Consider the following 6,719-nt stretch of genomic DNA (forward strand, 5'->3'; position numbering starts at 1 on the left):
CGCTCCTCTGGCGAGATTCTAACAACTTTTCTCTTACCATAATGGGCTGATTACAGGAAAGTGACTTCATTATGCCGCAGCCAATATGCAAGGATGTGTGTTGTTCAAATGAACACTGTATTCCTCAAATATGTCATTAGGGAGGAATAAATTTCAAAAATTCTGAGATACTTCAGTGTTGTAATTTGTCTGTTCCCTTTAGCTCTCTCCCTTCCATTTCAAACACTCTCTCACGGTGAAAACCTTTCAGATCGGAGCTGGGATCGAATGGGTTGAGATGAGGAACCGGCTTCAGGTAAGAAGATCCTGAGCATCAGCTGGGTAGCGGTACGGCCTCCCAGGTGCCTTCTCTTTGTGAGAGCAGCGTTTACTTGGACTTAAGACTCTTAAAAAATTTCATCTCTTAGATTCGCCACACAACCAACCCCACACCACACAAAAGGGAGGGAACCTGCTACCAGGGCCAGTCTCTGAAAGCAGCATTTTTGTTGTTGTTGTTGTTGTTGTTGATGAACACCTTGAAATGCTCCACCTCCAACCACCACCCAACTCCGGGGCACAGCTGTGGCACATCTCGACCCAGCTGGAGAAGTCCAGGTCACATGCATGTACTGAGCTTTGGCCAAATATTTAACTGTGAACTAGATTTTAAGTGTTGGGGAATTCAGAGAATTCATAAAAGAACTCACTAAATCCTCACACCCTTAGACTTATTAGCTAAGCATGTTATTTAGCAGAAATGTCGCTGTACCCAAATTATGATTATACTCCTACAGAATGTAAAAACTGCATAAAGTTATTTTACAAACAATATTTTACTGAACAATTTTGCAGCCTGTTGAAACTAAATGCCTGGACCTAAGAAGGTCACTTTCTGTTTGAATAATTGCCATTCCAGCCTATCCACAAAAACGCCTAAGGAGAAACTGAAGGAAAAGTTGACCAGCCCCCCACCCATCAGTGGTAACGAATTTCAAGCGTTAAAGATGGAGATACAGTAAGTCTGCTTCTTTTAGTTTTTCCCCAGTAACGAGGAACTTTACTTTCCTATAGATCCCAAAGAAGAAACAATGAGGCTGCCACTGACATAGAAAACAAGAGAGAAGACAAGATGGGGGACAGGGAGCATGCAGTTCACATCCGATGTTGGTTGGAGCCTTCAGAGATAAATTTCCAGTTAATTTCCTACATGGTTCTTTCCAATATTTTAAATAAAAAACTATAAAACACACACAGGCAAATTTGGTTGTAGAGCGTCTATCCTAATGGAATTTTGGAAGCCGGGCCGATTGGAGTTTTGTTCTCATTTTTAGCACTCCGATTCGAGAAATCGGAGACTATCACGTCCCTGTTCCCACTCCCCTTTGCAAACGCCCACACATCATTTCCTCTGGGAAGCCATCTTTGAAGACGCGTCCCTCAGTGCACATCATGGGAACCGCTCCATGCGGCTGGGATCTTAGCTCCTGTTACAGCACTCGCAACGCGCACTGCGACTACCTGGTTGCCTGTCACCCCTCTCCCCCAACCCCTGCCAGACGTGGGGTCACCAAAGGCCGGGAACACGTATTATCGGTGCTGAGCCCTGGGCCTGACGCACAGCGGGGCTAAGGCGATACTTCGGAATGAACAAATGGACAAAAAGAAAATGAAATTCATCTTTCTTTCATGTCATAGGGTAAATGCTCATTTTTGTGTTATTTTGAGGTCATACTTCCAAAGAGTCTCTAAGTCATGCTGTGTCGCTATGACTGTAAGGTGATGTGCTCTGGGCTTTGTCCTAATTTACTGGCAGTCAGAGGGTGGGAGAGCCCCCTGAGCAGAGCATGGGGCAGAGAGGGACAGGCAGCGTGTGGCCTGGAGCTTGTCCCACAGTGCCGAATCCATGCAGGAAATGCCATGCTGGACATCTGAGGGCACAAGCACAGTCCTACCCCATTCTTCTTGGCCTGGGATTCTGAATAGTAAGTAGCAGCTTTTTCCTTTAAAGCAGAAAAACTGTCTTCTCCTCACAGGAAGGCAGGGGTCCCAGCTGAGGATAGAGAGGGCAGGGGCAGGACTCTCCCTCAGGGAGACACCTGCTACGAGGCCAGAGGGGCTGCTATCTATCATCAGCTTCTCCTTTTGAGACCGGAAAGTGTGAGGCTAGCAGGTGACAAGTGCTCAAGAATATTCTCTCTAACCGTTCCTGCAACGGTCACCTCAATACCTAGCGCACGAGATATCCACGTGAGGAGTATAATCTGTAAAATGGGAATCGACATTAAACTTAACACCATTCTTGTCTCTTCCCACTGGGCTGAGTTAAGTGTAATAAAAGCCCAACGATACACTCCACTAGATGTTACTTTAAATCTTGCTGCAGGTTAAAGTTGCATTCCTTATATTCCCACTGATTTGTAGCACAGAGCCCTTGACCAAACAGAAAAGCTTCCCACGAATTATCTTTGACCTGCTAACAGCTGGGGTGCAACCAGGCACTGTAAACCAGACTGCCAGGACAATCTGGACAGCGGCATTCAACAAGGGTCCTGGGCGCCGTGCTGCAAGCCACAGTCTCGGTGGATCTGGAACTCTCTAGAGGCCGTGACCCCCTGCAGGCAGCAGCCAGTCAGGAACACTCATACCTGACTCCTGCGACTCAGGCAGAGAGGCTCTGGCGCCAGGGGATCTGAGTTCAACTCAGCCCCTGTGAGCCTGGGCCCATTACACACTTGGTCCCCTAAACCTCACTTTCTGCATGTGCCAAAGGGGGACAAATTATGCCAACTTTGTGGGGCTGTTGGAAAAAGTGCTTTATATACTGTACTTGCCACACTGTAAATGCTTGATAAATGACAGCTCTTACTATAGTGTTTTGCCACTTTTCTTGCTTTCAACAAAATCCATGCTACTTTATTAAAAATTCCACCTGGGCTAAAATATACGGAATAAAAGGCAAAAGGACCTTTTCAATTACCCCTCTGCCTCCATTTTAAGTGCAACTTTCCAGGACTTTTTAAGCCCCTTTTCTACTCATTCTTTTTCATGGCTGCATGGCGTTCCAGTGTGAATGTAGCAACATTTGTGCGACCATTTACGCCATTAATGGACATTGGTTGTCCACAATTTCTGTTCTTACAAATACTGCACGAACATCCCTGCATCTATAAACAGTGTTTTGTAGTTATTTAGGTACAACAAACATCTGTATGCCTACACATAGTTTATTCACACATATTACAGTTTCTGTCGTTCAGATTCCCTAGAATTGCTGCTGCAAAATATATGAAACTTTAAGTTTTGGTACTTTGTCAAATTTCCACTTAGAAAGGCTGGGCCAATTTACATTTTCACTAACACCAGGTGGGAATGCCCTTTACTTCACACGCTGCTTACGTTAGATGTCGTAAACCTCTTTTTTTTTCCCACCCAGTGGGAAAGTGATGGCGTGCACCGCTGTCTGCATATCCAAGTTCCTAACTACTAGTGATGCTGGGCATCCCTTCGTGCTTGACAGGCCTTCTGTTATTCTTCTGTGAACTGTCAACTCTGTCCATTTTTCTGGCAGTTTTTTTTTTATTATTTGTAGGAGTATTTTATTTTGGATAGTAAGCCTTTGTCATTTAGGTACACTGCAGATTATTTCTCTCAGTTTATTGTCTTTTAACTTTGAGGATATTCTGAATTAATAGTGAATGTGAGGAGATGCATCATCTTGCTTCCTCGCCAGGGCCTACGCAGGACCATGGTTTGAATGTACATTCAGGTCATCTTCCATGTCCCTTGGCAGTCTTCCATGTCCCCTCACAGAGGCCTTCCACATGCTTGTTGGAAAGTCAGGAGCCTTCCCTGGGGTCCTTCCTGCCACTTCAGTTAGGACTGACAGCCTACATGGTTTAATATCCTCTATATTTATCTTTTTATATATCTTACTGTTTCAACTAAATTGCAGCTTTCTTAAGAGCAGAAACTTTAACGGCTACAAGTTGCTGCTCTGAATTGTCTCCCCAGTGCCTCGCACATAGTGGGTGGTCAATAAATGTTTGAGAGCGATGATTACTCGAGAGACACACACTCAAAAAAAACAGAGGTGACAGCTGCTACAAAGAGGGAGCTGGAATGTCATGCAAAAGCTTTTTGAAGAACCCAATGATGATAAAAGATCAGGTGTTTCCATTTACTTCAAAAATATAAACTGTCCAATTATGAGAAATGCAGGGAAACTGGTACATTCCTGTCACATTGGGTAGGATGAAAAGTCCACAACTTACATAACAGCTAACAACAATCTGAGCAAGAGGTGGAGGAGGGAGAGGAGAGACTAGGGCAGGATGGCTGGGACTCGTGGCTCTCAGAAGGATTCCACTAGTAATTTAAGCATAATAGACACAGCGTTATGAATAACTATCAACTACAGGAAAATGTAGACAAGAAGTTCTTCATCTACAAACTCAGGCTTGTTTTCCCAAGGCTATCCAGGTCAGTGTTTAGGACAAGAAAGTGACAACTTCAGCATACTGTGGATCCAGCTGCAATGACTGTTCAGGAATATGAGAATCTCACACTTTATTTGGGCACCTCTCTGTAATGTCAATGGCAGACGTAAGAGAATGCCAATTCAAACACAGCTAAACCTAGATCAAGTCCTTTAAGGCAGCCGTCCTCAAATTAGACGGTCAGGAAAACAGAATCTCCAGCTTCCTCACTAACCTGCCTCACCCTTGACCCTAAGAGAGAAAAGACCTGTGGTCCTGCAGCTGCAAGCATGTTCGAAACAGGTGCCATATTCCAAAAATGAACCCCAATACCAGTATTTTCAACGTGAGAAACACAACCTGGATGTACACGTCTCCTATTCCAGTTATTTGAGAAACTCATATCAAATTCTCACTCTTTCAAAAGTCTCTAAACAAGTCTATAATTTAGGATGGAAAAACAAAACAGCTCGTCAAATTTAGCATTTCATTTTGAAGAAATGATCTTGGTGATGTTGATTTTTAAAAGGCCAGGAAAATCTCACGTATAAGAACTAAAATGACCCTAACTCGGACAATGAGAATAGTTTAATAATACCCTGTAACTACAGGCTAACTGTAGGAATATTAAGATTTTGGAGCAAAAATAAAGATTAAAAATAACATCTCCTGGGTGGGTGGTGGGCAAAAGGGGTGAAGGTGGTCTAAAGGTACACATTTCCAGTTATCAGATGAGTCAGTCCAGGAGATGTCGAGTACAGCGCGGTGACTACAGTTAACGATACTGTACTGTATATCTGAAAGTTGCTAAGCGAGTAGATCTTAAAAGTTCTCATCGCAGGGAAAACATCTTGAACTATCTGTGGTGATAGATGTTAACAAAACTTACTGTGATTATTATTTTGCACTACATACATCTATTGTTATGTCGTACACCTAAAACTAAAACCATGTCATACATCGATTATCTCTCAATAAAGCAAGAAAAAAAAATTCAGAGTGCAACAAAAACAATGACCTAAACAATGGGTCTGGTATCAAACGTTTAAACCAAAATTACTTGCACCAAATAGACAGTTGCTCAAGATCCTTAAATGCTAGTTACTGATTGCCTCTGCTTCAACCTCAGCTTTACCACTAACTTTCTCATCTCCCTTAGACTCAGCTTCCCCCTCCACAGAATAGGAACAAGAGCACCCACCTCATAGGGTTATTTTATGGACCACATGCCATATAAGGTGTAGGTCACAACCTCGTACACAGCAAGCACTTAAATGTCAACTATCGCAATCACTGCAATTACTTCGCTGTCACTGGAAACCTTATAACTGAACCTCTTAGAACTATGATAGAAATTGAGAGATCACTTTCAAGCCAGACACACTGGTTTCGGTACATGAACTTTGTAACATCCACTTTGATTGCTCAAAGGTCTTTTTTGGTTTTGCTTACTTCCTGGATGGCAGCTATGTTCCAGGGAGACAGGTGAGGCCTGAAGGCAGCAGACATGTGGTGTTACTTTAGATGCGCAAATTTTTAGAAATCAATCCCGTAAATGTAATCTCTGCCACCCAGGTCCTTTAGGACTCCATCTTTTACTGCCTCTGCAAAAATTAAGTTATTGAATTCATCAAAAGTTACTTCGCTGAGGCCATGACACTAAAAATAAGTTTAAAGAAGACACTGCATTTAAAGAGATCATTTAAAAATTCACCATTTTTAAGCTTTTAGATTTAATAAAATTCACAAGTCCACGGCGATAAGAAATCATCTCACTGCCTGCCAGCAATGCAGGCAGGAAACGTGTACTCCCGAGGAGGGAGTCGCCAACTCACTGGTGACGTGGAGTGAGGAATTACTGGGGACCACACGAGACCTCGGCGGTACCTGCGAGCGCCGCAGATTTAAAGGAACCCGTTATTAGCGGAAGGCACTCGGAGTCTGACTACTGCGTTTCTCAAAGCAGCATGAATTGTCCCAAATTCGCTTAGAGACCTCCCTCCATTCCCTCATCCGTCGCGGGCGTGACCCTGGACCCGAGTTAGGGTGAAGCGGGCAGAACTCTAAGGACAGGTCTGACCCGACGCCCTAACCTAAAGGCCAGTGCTCGCAGGGGCAGAGTGCGGAGTTGATGACCTCTCCCCGTGCCCGCCCCACCTACCAGGCTGGCCTGGCTGCCACGTCAGGCCGACCTGGCCGCGGCCCGTGCCATTGATTCGCGGGCTGCCCGCACCTCCGGACCGCTGCCCGGACTCCGGCTCG

The sequence above is a fragment of the Pteropus alecto genome, unplaced genomic scaffold (genome assembly GCF_000325575.1).
Source record: "Pteropus alecto unplaced genomic scaffold, ASM32557v1 scaffold40, whole genome shotgun sequence".
NCBI lineage: Eukaryota > Metazoa > Chordata > Mammalia > Chiroptera > Pteropodidae > Pteropus > Pteropus alecto.